General features: G+C 38.8%; 1 long non-coding RNA gene across 1 annotated transcript in view; it reads left to right on the top strand.

Annotated features, from left to right (window-relative positions):
• Positions 1-2,973: 2,973 nt before the first annotated feature.
• LOC138166187 (uncharacterized) overlaps positions 2,974-13,014 on the top strand; it is a 448,414-nt gene continuing 438,373 nt past the window's right edge. Inside the window, exons 1-2 of the long non-coding RNA XR_011169564.1 lie at positions 2,974-3,365; positions 5,612-5,652. This is a non-coding gene — a long non-coding RNA (uncharacterized lncRNA). The remainder of the gene's footprint in view (positions 3,366-5,611; positions 5,653-13,014) is intronic.

Genomic DNA, 13,014 nt, shown 5'->3' with positions numbered 1-13,014 from the left:
ACACACACACACACACACACACATTTCTGTGTTCTGTTAATCACATAATTGCGATCTGGGGTAATGGTTCCCAAAGTGTGGTCCAGTGACCTTGTGGGTCACCAAGATCATTTCAGAGGGTCTGCAAGATCAAAACTATTTTTCAATAATGCTATTATATATTAATTTCTAGTATGGTAAATATCAATAGATAGAACCTCCCCTTTGAGGGAGGGAGGAATCCTGAATAATTTGTTAGAAGAGGAGTATCCTGAGTAAATTTGAGACCTGAGGATCAAAGGAACTAAAGGTAAATTCCTGACTAATGGAGGATAAAACTCTGAGTCCTGATTCACCTGTCTTTTGCATAGCTCAGTCAATCAAGGCAATAGCACAGTGCCTAGCACATAATAGGTCCTTAAAAATATTTATTGTCCAACAGCCAAACAATCTGTCAACTGAGTAAAACCAATTAAATGTGTTTCCCATAACACAGAACAACAGACTGATACCTGAAAAGAACCTTAAATACCACAGAACACACCACCACCCTTTGTTTAAAAGTGATGATGAAACAGTTCCAGATTGGTGAAATGATTTGTCCAAGGTAACTGAGGTATTATGTAACAGAATTCTAACCTAGATCCTCCACCCCCAAATTCAGCCTTCTTTCCCCTAGACAAAACATTGGTTGATTGTCACATCCTTTTACTTTTTGTTTTTACTGGTTATTTTGGTTTTATGTATACTGAGTCATCATCAAAAAGAAATTTAAAAGGATAGAGACTGGACCTGTTATTTTGTTCATGTAGAAAACTTCTTGTACCAAAACAGGTCAGCAGGTCACCTTTTCTGCAACTTAAAGCCTTGCTTAGTACTGAGAGGTTGTTAAGTAATGGTCCCAAGGTCACAGGGCCACTATATCTAAAATCTTGGGGTTGTAGTAAATCTTATGGGACGCATGTTGGGACTTTAAGCTTTTTTTTGTTTGTTTTCTGTCAAACAAATAGGCTGTATAAGGTCTATTTCTACTGCCTATCTTTTTATTAAGATCATTGATTTGTTTATTGGAGTCTGAAACCAAAGATGCAGCTTAGCAACCCATCTTCTTTCTAAGCTTTGAAAATATTGTTCACATGTTCAGTTTTGGTGTTTTGACATCATTTTTTAAAAATTAACTACACCTAAATCAACTGATTTACACTGACTTGTGATGTAGACATGGAACAATGGACTCAGTCAAATTGTTTCCATAGGGCTTCTGATTGATTCAGTAAAACAGTAGGCTTGACTGACGCATATTTTTCACTGAATTTGACCTAATCAAGTAGCTGTTTTGACATGTCTTGACAAAGCCACAGAAAGAGTAACAGACTACATATTACCTTGTTAAAAGTAGGGTGTCTGCATTACCTTCAATCTCTATCACGGACTTATAATGTGATTTGGGGTCAGAGTAAATTAGAAAAGATGTACATAGGAACCTGGTTGGAAAATATTCTCAATACATGTGATGGTAAGCCATTCTGTGCTAAAAGGTTCAGAGGTGACCATGACATGAGCTGCTATCTTCCTTCAATATGTATTTGATTTGGGACAGAAAGTCTTGAGAAATGTAGTACATATGAGCTTATAATTAGAAGTGGAAGGGAGCTTAGAAACCATTGAATCCAACCCCTCCCCTTCCTTTTGAAGATGAAGAAACAGAGGCACAGAGTAGTTAAGTGTCTAGGTCAGGATCACACAGCTAGTAAATGTTTGAGATAGGATTTTAACCCTGTTGGTATTTTAATCCATTACTACTGAGGATTCTAGAAAGAAAGGAGGCAGGGAGAAATAAGCAATTGACCAAGAAGATGGAATCAGAGAATGGAATTTGGCATTTTGACCATGGCTTAAAATATATATATATAATGATGAGTTCTTAGTTTAACTGTGATGTAGTATAGCTAATGAGAGCTTGAAAGAATGACTTTAAAATGGTATAGATTTCCAAGGGAAGGGGCAGAAGGCACAGTGGCTTAGATGTCATAGAGAGTAGAGAGTATAAAATAGAAAGAATAGCTACAGGAGTACTCAGTAATTCTTAGAAAACAAAGACCAAAGAGCACATGTAATGGAAGAGATGGTGAGGTCTTGTGGAAAGTATTCTGGACTTGAAATCAGACAGCCAGGATCTGAATCCTCACTCTCCTCCATACTGCCTATGGGACATTGGCGAACCTCTCTGGATCCATGTTTCATCATCTGTAAAATTAAATAGTTGAACTAGACTGTCTCTAAGGTTGCTTCCACTACTAAAACTCATGATCTTTATATTCATGACTGTGTTTTCTTTTCTTTAAGAACATAGATTTATAATGTTTAGAAGAGGGCTTTTAATTCCTCTGGGATAGATCTAAATAAATAGGAGAAAAAAAGTATTAAAATGTTAAAGGATTCTTTAAAAAAAAAAGCACCTGCCTTTGTAGTGCCATATTTGGGTTATTCTAAATAATTATGATGAATCACATTTCCAATACTTAGGCACATCATCCTATTCCAAAGTTAGGGCAAGCAACTTGTCAGCACTTTGGAAAGCCAGTCTCTTGTCAGTTTCATACCTATGAACCATGTTCCAAATTGTATGTGGTTTTTTTTGTTGTTGATGTGGGCACACCATTCAATCCCAAGCATTGCAATACTCCAGAATCATTTGGAGTTGCATGAAAATATGTCCCCTTGATTTCTGATAAATGATTGAAAGCCCCCTGCATCTCAAAATCTTGGAATGAACACACACACGCGTACACACACACATACACATACACACACACATCAGGAAGAATCTTCAAGTGTTCCCAAAATTTGATCAAACAGAGCACGGGCTCCTCCACATCCATATTATATATAGCACATATATTTTCCCAGTGATTAACCAGGTCTTAATGACAACAGTTCTTATCTTACAACTATGACATGAAGAGGGAGCTGTAGCTCTTTTGAGACACGGCTCTGCATGAAGCAGCTTATCCATGCTTTCCGATCTCCTGTCTTTTTTTTTTTCCCTTTCTCCCTCCCTTGCTCTGTCTCTCATTCATTCCCTCTCCCATGTTTTGGCCATCGAGCTAGATAAATTTAAATGTATCGGCTCCGAATCTGTCCGAGTGGAGTTAATCCATGCAAATCAGAAGCCCTGGCTGTCCATGCTTGATTCACAAAGAGGACTCAGCTACAGGAGGTCACTGGTTCCCAGCTGCTCCTCCCATTATATTTTCTTTCCCCCCCTTATTGCAGAACTGCTATATGTATACAGGGACTGAAAGGATCCAATTTACTGCAACTGCTGCCTGGCTTTTACTTACAACTTTGTTTGAAGGAACTTACCTTCCATCTGTCTTTGCAAGGTAGGAAGTCTGATTCTTCTAAAGCCTGGGGGGGGGATGATGCCTCCCAGCTCGGCTCATTCTGGAATGTCACTTGAATGCTGTAGACTGTTGCTAGCATTTGGGTCCAAATGCAGTCAATCCAGGTGGCTAGTGCTTTTGTTACCCAGATGCATAGGTACAATTGTGTAAGTGCCTGTTATTGTGATGTGCATTTTCCCCTGCAACCAGCCTCCCCTGGAATCATAGAAAACTGCCGAAGCTCAAATCTAGAAATACAATTCTCAATCATTTTAATGTTATTTTTCTTTTCTCCATCCCCTTAAAAAAAATCTCCTACTGTGTTTTTAAGTTATCCTGAATGTCAGGCTATAAGATTCAAGTGTAAAATACAATCCTGGTCCGATGCCTACCCTTGAGCCTTCTTACTGTTGTTTTCTAGGGGAAGAGGGCTAACTGTTGAAATGTTTTAAACAAATAAAATAAAATTATGTTGCTAAAAGGTAGGGGGATGAAGGCCCCATTGCAAATGGGCCTGTCAAGTAGATTTATCCTACTATATAAATAAATTGTTCCTGGAATAGTAGGGATGGGACAAGTATGAGAGTGAAATTCAAAATAGTGCTATTTATTTTAGAGAAAATATTGAAATTGCTCATTAAAAAAATAAAAAGTTTAATTGCAGGTAGGTTTAAAAACCTGCCCAAATCTGTAGGGGCTATGGCTGTTACTGATGCAACTGAGAAAGCAGTCCATGTGTGGTCAATAGGCACCTAGTTAAGTTGTGATAACAAATGTGGCTGTGAGCCTCCAGGTCTGACAATGCACACTCTGACTTGTGAAAGCAGTCCCTGGGCAGGGATTCTTTCATGCGTGTTTCCTTTGATTGACTTAGAAGCACATCAGTAGCATGGCTTTATAAGTGAATTCTAAAAATACATTGAGATACTGGAAAAAAAAAACCTACTATAGGCTTAAACGCACCTTTGCTAGTTAGTGCAAACCAGGCTATACCATTTGCCCAGCATAGCCTGGGATTCAACAGTGTTCATTCAGTATGCCATCTAGGGAGCTCCTTCATTTCTATGGTTTCCTGGTTTTGACCCCCCCCCTTTTTTTTCATTGAGTTCTCCTGATATAGTCATGCCCATAATTTTTTGGAACCAGTATAGGATAGAAATCAAAATGAACAGTAAACAAAGTTGACAGGGTAGAACAGGGAGGGGAAAAAATCATTCTTTAGTACCCTGAATACTTCTGATGGCATAAATCTTGACATTTCATCTTCTGGGTAGATACTTCTAGTTAGTAGAGTTCCAAAGGGGGCAGGGGGGGATTTATTATCTCCATAAAATATCTCTGTGCCAAAAAGGTGCAGTCCTTCTCCTTCTTGATCTAGAGTCTGCTATTGGCAAGATGCATTCTGATTTTTTAGGACAGAACAAACCAGGAAGCCCTGTTATTGTTAGCATAAAGAAGATATCTGAACAAGGATTTCTGTGCAGAGGGCAATCTTTCTGTCTCTGGTATTGGTTAGCTTATGGTACATAGAATTTAACAGATAAATGTCTTCTGCTTTATGGCATTTTAGAGAGCCTTCCTATTGGTTTTCTAGCTACTCCACTAGGGTGACAACGGAAAAATAAAAGGAGTGTGTTTTATAGCTGTGAGCAATGAAAAGCGCTTCCCAGTGATGTAAGGGGAGTTTGACCTTCCTTCTTACCCACTAATTAGGATTTTTTAAAAACTATTTTTAAAATTGTCTGAAGGACTGAGCTTTGTTTGTTTTTTTTTCAAGTATATCAAAGCTATCTAGAAAGGGCTGATGGAATCACTATATTGGAAACTCTATGGCTAGCTGTCAATGTCTCCTGCCACAGACCTACTGTCAGCTGAGGATCGGGTGGATTTTCAGGGAAAGAAAAGGGGTTGGAGCTGGCGATGTAGACAAGTTTCTCCTATTTCTAAGAATGGGAGAAGTTAAGAGGAGTCTACCTGGAAAAAAAAAGTAACAATAACTCCAAGGAAGGAATTACAGAGGGTTCCTGGCCAAGATTGAAGTAGATAATTTTGGAAATTGGGAGATGTTCATTCAGAACCAGGGAGAGTTGAACTAAATGCAAATCAACTTGTCACTTCCCCCCGATATGTAAATATGGTCAAAAGAGACTGCTGGACCATTTGCCTATCTGTAGGATAAGAGATTCAGAGATTGACAGCAGGAAGGGACTTTAGAGGCTAACTAGTCTGACCTTTTCATTTTACAGGTGATGAAACTGAGGTCCAGAGAGAAAGTGACTTGCCCAAGGTATCTTTGTTTTATTGAATCCTCTGAACCTATTGTTATACATCTATAAACAGACATATTTTATCTTAGCTCTACTATAAGCTCCCTAAAGCTGGGAGCTACTTTTACTTTTGTCTTTGTATCTCAGCTTCCAGGGATGTTCCCACTTAAGGAGATTAATAATTGTTTGTTGATTGAATGAGTGTGACTCTGTAGGCACTTAATAAATGCATTTTGAATGAATGCTTGAAATCATTAGCATTTGGAATGAATGAACGCATTTCTCATGGAGCCAGGAGGCAGCAAAGAGCTTTGAACTTGGAAACAAGAAAATCTAGGTTCAAAAACACTGGCTATATGGGTGAACTCAGTCAAGTCATTGGAGTTCTCCAAGCTTCACTTTCCCCATCTGTAAGAGAAGCATCCACACTGGGAGGCTTGCCCTGAAGCTCCAATGTATGTAAAGCCTTTGGAGCAGTAAGGTGCCATATAAATGCCAGCTATTATTACAGAGTTATTCAGAACTACTGTTTTAGAAGCCTCTGCGTTGATTTGCAAAGCCCCTAGGAAACTCTCCATAGACCCAGTTTCTATGCCTCAAGTTAGGTTTTTAGTGTGTCTGCTAAATAAATGGTCTCAGCCTCTTACTCTCTTGGGTTCCTTTCACTTCATCTGTAAACTTGCCATCCCTTTAGTAACTCACTCAAGCAACTCTTCAGGATGAGTTACATTTGACTGTATTTTAGTCCACCTTGCAGGGGACCTATAGAAGTGGCAAAACTCGGAGCTGTATATAATACAGTGTCTTCATTCCCACTTCCTGCGGGTTTTAGAGTACTGTTAAAAAGATAAATTATCATCTTAAAAGGCTGCTCTGAAGAGTGTTAATAAGTTCTCCCTAACTGCAGGAACAGTCAGTTTAATAGGTAGCTACCTCCTGTTCAAGCTCAGGGAACCTTGTCCGGAGATTGGGAAAACAGGACTCAGTTCATGAGTGGCTTCCCTGTATATCTACCATGTTCTAGGACTTCTCTAGTAGCAACCTGCATTTTTTTTTTGAAAGAAGAAAATTAGCACTAATTCACAGAACTCTAATGCACTCTAAATCTGTTTCACTTGTTCACAGAAGTCAGATTATGAATATACACCACAGTTTTGGTTGCCTGGAACACTGACATCTTAGGGGACTGTCCCAAGGTCACATTACCACTATGTGTCAGTCGGAACTTGAACCCAAATCTTTTTGAGACTGAGGTTAGCAATCAATCTAATATGTCATGGTGCCTGTTTAACTACTATTTGTAAGATTATAAATTAAAGATAATTTACAAATCCATACTACTGATGGGAATTTCCCACCTCATGATTTCCCTATATAGATGTATGATACATGCACACATATATTATTTATGTGCACATGTATACATACACATGTATGCATATATATGTTCATATATGCATTCATGCATGTAGTATGGAATGGAACAAGCATTTATTAAATGCCTACTGTGTGCTAGGCACTACACAAATGTTTTTTCTTTTCTTTTTTTTAACAAATATTTCATTTGATTCTTATCACAACCCTAGGAAGCAAGTACTATTATTTTCCCAATTTTACAGGTGAGGAAACCAAGACAAACAGAGGCTAAATGACTAGTCTTTGGTCATATAGCTAGTAAATATCCAAGTTCGTATCTGAACTCAGGGATTCCTAACTCCAGCCTACTCTCTATCCATAATACATAAATACAGAGGTCTGTGTACACACACACATATACCTAAGTGTGTACACCCATGTGTTCATGTTGTTTTATTCAGTTGTTATTCAGTTGTTTTTCAGTCATGTATGACTCTCTCTGATACCATTTGGAGTTTTCTTGGCAGAGATACCATTTCCTTCTCTAGCTCATTTTCCAAATGAGGAAACTGAGGTAAACAGGGTTAAGTGACTTGCCCAGGGTCACACAGTTAGTATGTGTCCAAGAGGCTGGATTTGAACTCAGGGAGTTGAGTCTTCCTGACTCTAGGCTTAGCACTCTATCCACTGTGCTACCTAGCTACATATACATGCCTACATGCATGTATGTATAAATATATATAGAGAGAAATGTGTGTATATAGATATGTGCATATATAAATACACACATATAATCACAGATTCAATCCTCTGTCAATATCTGAGTCGGCTAGGTGGCACAGTGGATAGAGTGCCAGGCCTGAAGTCAGAAAAGCCAGATTTGGAATCCTGCCTCAGATGTATGCCAGCCATTTGACCCTGGGAAAGTCACTTCACTTCTGTTTGCCCCAGTCTTCTCAACTACAAAATAGGGATAATAATATCATCTACCTCCCAGGGTTTTATAAAGATGAAGTGAAATAATACATACAAAGCTCTTTGCAAACTTTAAAGCACTGTATCAATGATACCATATATATATATATATACATATGCATATATTTATTTATCTGCATCTATATGTACATCTATATCTTTACATAGATCTATATATATAGAAATGTTTACATAGAGGAAGATATATCTATTCATTCCATCTATTTCATCTATATCCAAATAGATAATAGATGGTAGAGATAAATAGAAATGGTATATCCATTTATATTGGTTAAAAGGACAGTTTGATAGAACATATTGGATTATACACACATCCATACTGTCCATGTTGTTTCCAAGGAAAAGATGTAAATTCCTTGAGGGCAAAGACACAATTTCCCTTTTTTGTCCTTGTATCTGTGTGCCCAGGGCACATGGTTGTTACTTACCAAGGCCTTCGTGATTGATTGATTAATTGATTGATAACTGGCTACTTGTTTTCCAGCAGACAGGGCTTATTTTCGTAGCTGGGCCAATAACACCCTTTACTCTTCTCCCTCCCTCACCCATCCATACCCCCATATCAAGGCCTGCTTTTCAACTCATTTGACTATTTCTTACAGCAGCATATATAACATCTGCTAATAGCCAATTTCAAAATACATTTCTTTCCTTCAGTGTGTGGGGAAAAATAGCATTTCAGTAGGGGAACCTTATAGCTCAAGGGGTTAAGAAGCAGCTTGGATCTATAATTGACTGGCCTCCTGACAGCCTTTGAAGTACCCCTCCTCTCGCCTCACCCCCCAAGATTGACATCCTTTTATATGTTTGGGATTCTTCAGCCAGCATAAAGTGCTTGGTAATGAGTGAAATTTACCTGAGGCTTCATCTCTCCACACTTACTCGAAACTTCAGGGAAGTTTTGGTAACAGTTAACATTTTGATGCCAACAACAGTTCTCTTCAGAAAAATAATAAAATAAAAGCATATTCTTCTGTCTTGTCCTTCAAAACCTCTGGGGTGATGGAAGGTGGCTGGCTTTTGCTGTTGTTACTGCTGTTGATTTTCCTTCTTTACCTTTCTTCATTTGGTGGCATCTGAATGAAAATTTCACCAGGTTGAAAATCCAGGAATGCATTAGAAGGGCAGATAAAGAAAACAAATGGAGTGGAAATGCATCTTTAAATGGTTAGTCTGTGAAAGGCTGAGTGTAGTTATGTGACGGGGTGTCACCGGGTGTTATCTCCTCGGGAAGAAATAAGCAAAAACAAGTCCACCCAGAAAAGCAATTCTTGCTTTCTTTGCATCTGTTTATTTGCATTACTTTGAACTGTGTCCCACTGTTTTTTTAAATGTATTTTTATGATTTTGGTTATTTTTTTATCCACTATGAGAAGATTAAGTATTAGCCAAGCAGGCAGTAGGAATCTGATTCAAAAGTGGTGTTCATTTGACCTCTAAACCCCCAAGATCTCACCTAACCAAAAATCTGAACAGCATCAGTATATAATCGAGCAGCAGAAATGAGTCCAACATGGGTCGGTGGCAGTGCAGGAAAGGTACTCATTTCTGGAGCTGAAAATGGAAAAGACAATTTTGATGTTGCTCTGTGATACCAGCTTCCTTTTTCAGATCTTATTTGAAGTAGGCAGGCGGATGAACTGGCCTGCATCTCCAGGACATATCTGCTTGCAGGCAGAAAGACTTGGAATCTCTATTGAAAGTCATATTAATATGTCCATTTGGCCAGCATAGGCCAAGAAAGGCCTCTATTCCTCTGGTACACCTAGGGTTGTGAGTTAATTTAAATGTGCACTTCCAGCATGAGAGCCCCTCATAGGAAAGTATTTTGTTCTGTTTTGTTTTAAATGCCTCTGATACATTCCTTTGTAGTCGATCTTCCTGTATATGAGGGCATGAAGATAGGGAGAAGAGGCAGGGAAGAGCTCCCTAAGGGGCTGGAGTTTTCAGCAGGCAAGCAGGCCACCATTTATTAAGCTCTTCTGATGAGCTAGGCACTGTGCTAAGCCTGAGGGATGCAGATACAAGTAATAATAAAGACAGTCTCTGGGCATCTCCAGCTTATACTCTACAGTGGGAAGTCATTATACAAAAGAGAGCTGAAAGGGGAATGGATGGGGTGGTGGGAGGTAGTCAAGAAGGATCATGGTGGCAAATTCAGGAGAGTGAAAAGGGGAGCAAATAAGGACTCATTGGCAACCAAAAGAGGTGACTGAAATTTGGCTAGCCTAGGTCCACCTCCAAAATGGAAGCCCCAGATGGGATTCGCCAATGAAAGAAGGATGTCGAGGGGCGGCTAGGTGGCACAGTGAATAGAGCACCGGCCCTGGAGTCAGGAGGACCTGGGTTTGGATCCGGCCTCAGACACTTAACACAAAAACTAGCCATGTGACCTTGGGCAAGTCACTTAACCCCAATTTCCCTCCAAAAAGCAAAAAAAAAAAAAAAAAAAAAGAAAGAAGGAGGTCATCACAGCACTGAGGAATGTTTTAGAAGGAGAAGGTTGCTGAATTATGCTGGTGAATTCCCAAAGAGCCAGATCAGAAACACAGCTGAGAAGGAAATGAGGCATGCTTGCTCAGGGGCTGTCCACAAAATGGAAGCCCCAAAAGAACTGAACAGAAGATGGGGCCCAGCATGGTGAAGGAATGTTCTTGGGTGAAAAGGCCCCATCCAGGGACTGAGACAAGCTCTGACATGAGAAGACAGCTAGCTGAGCCATGTTGGCAAAGAACAATGTCAGAAGCCTGGCCTAGTGGGACATGGATTTAGAATTCAAAAGGGCCTTAGAGGTCATCTCTTCCAGGGAATCTTAACCTTTTTTGTTTCATGGATTTCTTTGGTGGTTTAGAGAAGTGTATGGATGTTCTTCTCAAGATTTCTTTAATATATAAAATAAAATGTATAGAATTACAAAGGAAAGGAATTATATAGAAATAGCTATAATTTTTTTTTCTTTTAAAGTCACAAACTTTAAGAACCCAGTGTGAGAAAGCAGGGTATGCTGGAACCTCAAATCCCGCCTCTAAGACTCACTAGCTGCATGATCATGGGCAAGGAATTTCACATCTCTAACACTCAGTTGCCTCATCTCTAAAATAACGATAAAACCTATATTACAGCATTATTGTGGAGATCAAGTGAGATCATCATCATAGAGCATTTATTATGCACTTGCTGGGTGATGGTCATTGTACTAAGCACTTGAGGAAACAAGGTAAAAGTAGATTTTAAAAAAAGTCCCTTTTCCTTAAGAAACTGACCTTATAGCAAAGGAGATAATTGATACATGTATAATTAAATGAAAACTGTCCTCTAAACCACCCTCTTCACTTGGAAGATGAGGAAACTGAGATCTGGAGAGGTAAAATTAATTGGGATTATATAAGTTTTATGTGACAGAGTCAGGATTTGAACCTGGGTCCTCTTAAGCAATGTCTGGGGCTCATTTTGCTACATCAGAATGGAATATTGACATAAACAGATAAGGGTGCCAAAACTTATGCCAAGCTCTTTTGGAAGAGATTACGCTTCTTACTGGTTGTTCTTCTGTGCTGGGGAATTTTTTACCTAGGGAATTCTGTAGGGTCATCCAATGAAAGCTAAAAGGGACCTTTGAGGTCATTGAGTCCAACTCCTCATTTGACAGAAGAGACAACTTCTGTTTTGCACAAGTAATAAGTAGCAAAGCTAGGATTTGAACCCAGGTCCTTTGACCCCAAATCCTCCATACTTTCTACTATACCATACCACCTCTCCAAAGAGGCATTTCATTTCCTGCATATAATGAAAACTAAAATCTGTAAGATTTAAATAAAGGAGTGGGATGGGATTGTTTACAAAAATATATGTCCACTGAAATTCACAAAAGGATTCATTCAGTTGTTTTCAGTCATGGCCAACTCTTTGTGACCCCATTTGGGGTTTTCTTGGCAAAGGTACTGGAGTAACTTGCCATTTCCTTCTCCAGCTCATTTTACAGATGAGGAGACTGAAGTAAATAAGATTAAAGTGACTTTCCTAGGGTCCCACTGCTAGTGTCTTTGGCCAGATTTGAACTCAGGAGAAGAGGAGTCTTTCTGACTCCGGGCCTGGTGTTCTATCCACTGTGCTGCCTAGTTCATAAAAGGATACTAAATATCTATCACTGAGTGAATCAAATTAATAAATACAGCACTTACAACAGGGCCTGGAAGAGTCAGAAACTGGCCATAAACATTAAGCACTTACTGTACTTGGCATTGCACATAGTAGATTCTTAATAAATTCTTATTGACTAACAGCAACATGTACACAGATATCCTAATCTAAAGGTGGAGTGGGGGGTGAAGTCTTAAAAGGCTTCCCTAGTTTGAAAAGCTAATTTTAAATTTATACTCTCAAAATCTCCTTTAATCCAATGGAGTATTTGTTTTTAAATTAAAGGCCACGTAAGTCCCTTTCCTCCCCTCTCCCCTACAAGGGTCAGAATTTGAACCTGGGCCTTTTTATGCAATATCTAGGGATCTTTCTGCTATACTCAAATGATATATTGATGCAAATGGATAGGGGTGCCAAAACTTAGCCTTCAATTCTCTTCTGTGCTCAGTATTTTTACTATAAAACACAAAATTTAGACCGTTTGTTTCATGTTTGTTCTTGAGTTGAATCCATGATTTTCACATGGGTCCCATCTTCTTAAAAGAGTATAAGCTTCTTGGAGGTTAAGGTCCATATAGCTTCTTTAGTGTACTCTTTTTTTATGCTACCATATTATCATATTATATTTCGTTATATTGTATGATAATACATTATATAAAATATACATATATATGCTGTAATAGTATAGCTGTAATTCTAACAGTTGTTGGGCGCATACAGTGCTTGAAATGAGGAAATGTGTGTTTTGTTATTAAGGTTCTGTCCCACCTCAAAATACTTTGCACCCACTTCTATTTGTGTGGTACATTCTGAAGAGAATAGAGGCTCCCTGAGGACAGAAGAATGCTTGGTTTTTGTCTTTGTAGTTTCCCTCACTTTCTTTTCAACCC

This window comes from Petaurus breviceps, unplaced genomic scaffold, assembly GCF_028583685.1.
Source record: "Petaurus breviceps papuanus isolate PSGF00001 unplaced genomic scaffold, PetGlider_PUasm1.0 220, whole genome shotgun sequence".
NCBI classification, from domain to species: domain Eukaryota; kingdom Metazoa; phylum Chordata; class Mammalia; order Diprotodontia; family Petauridae; genus Petaurus; species Petaurus breviceps.
The sequence above is the reverse complement of the archived record's forward strand: the minus strand, read 5'-3'. Positions and strand labels throughout refer to the sequence as shown.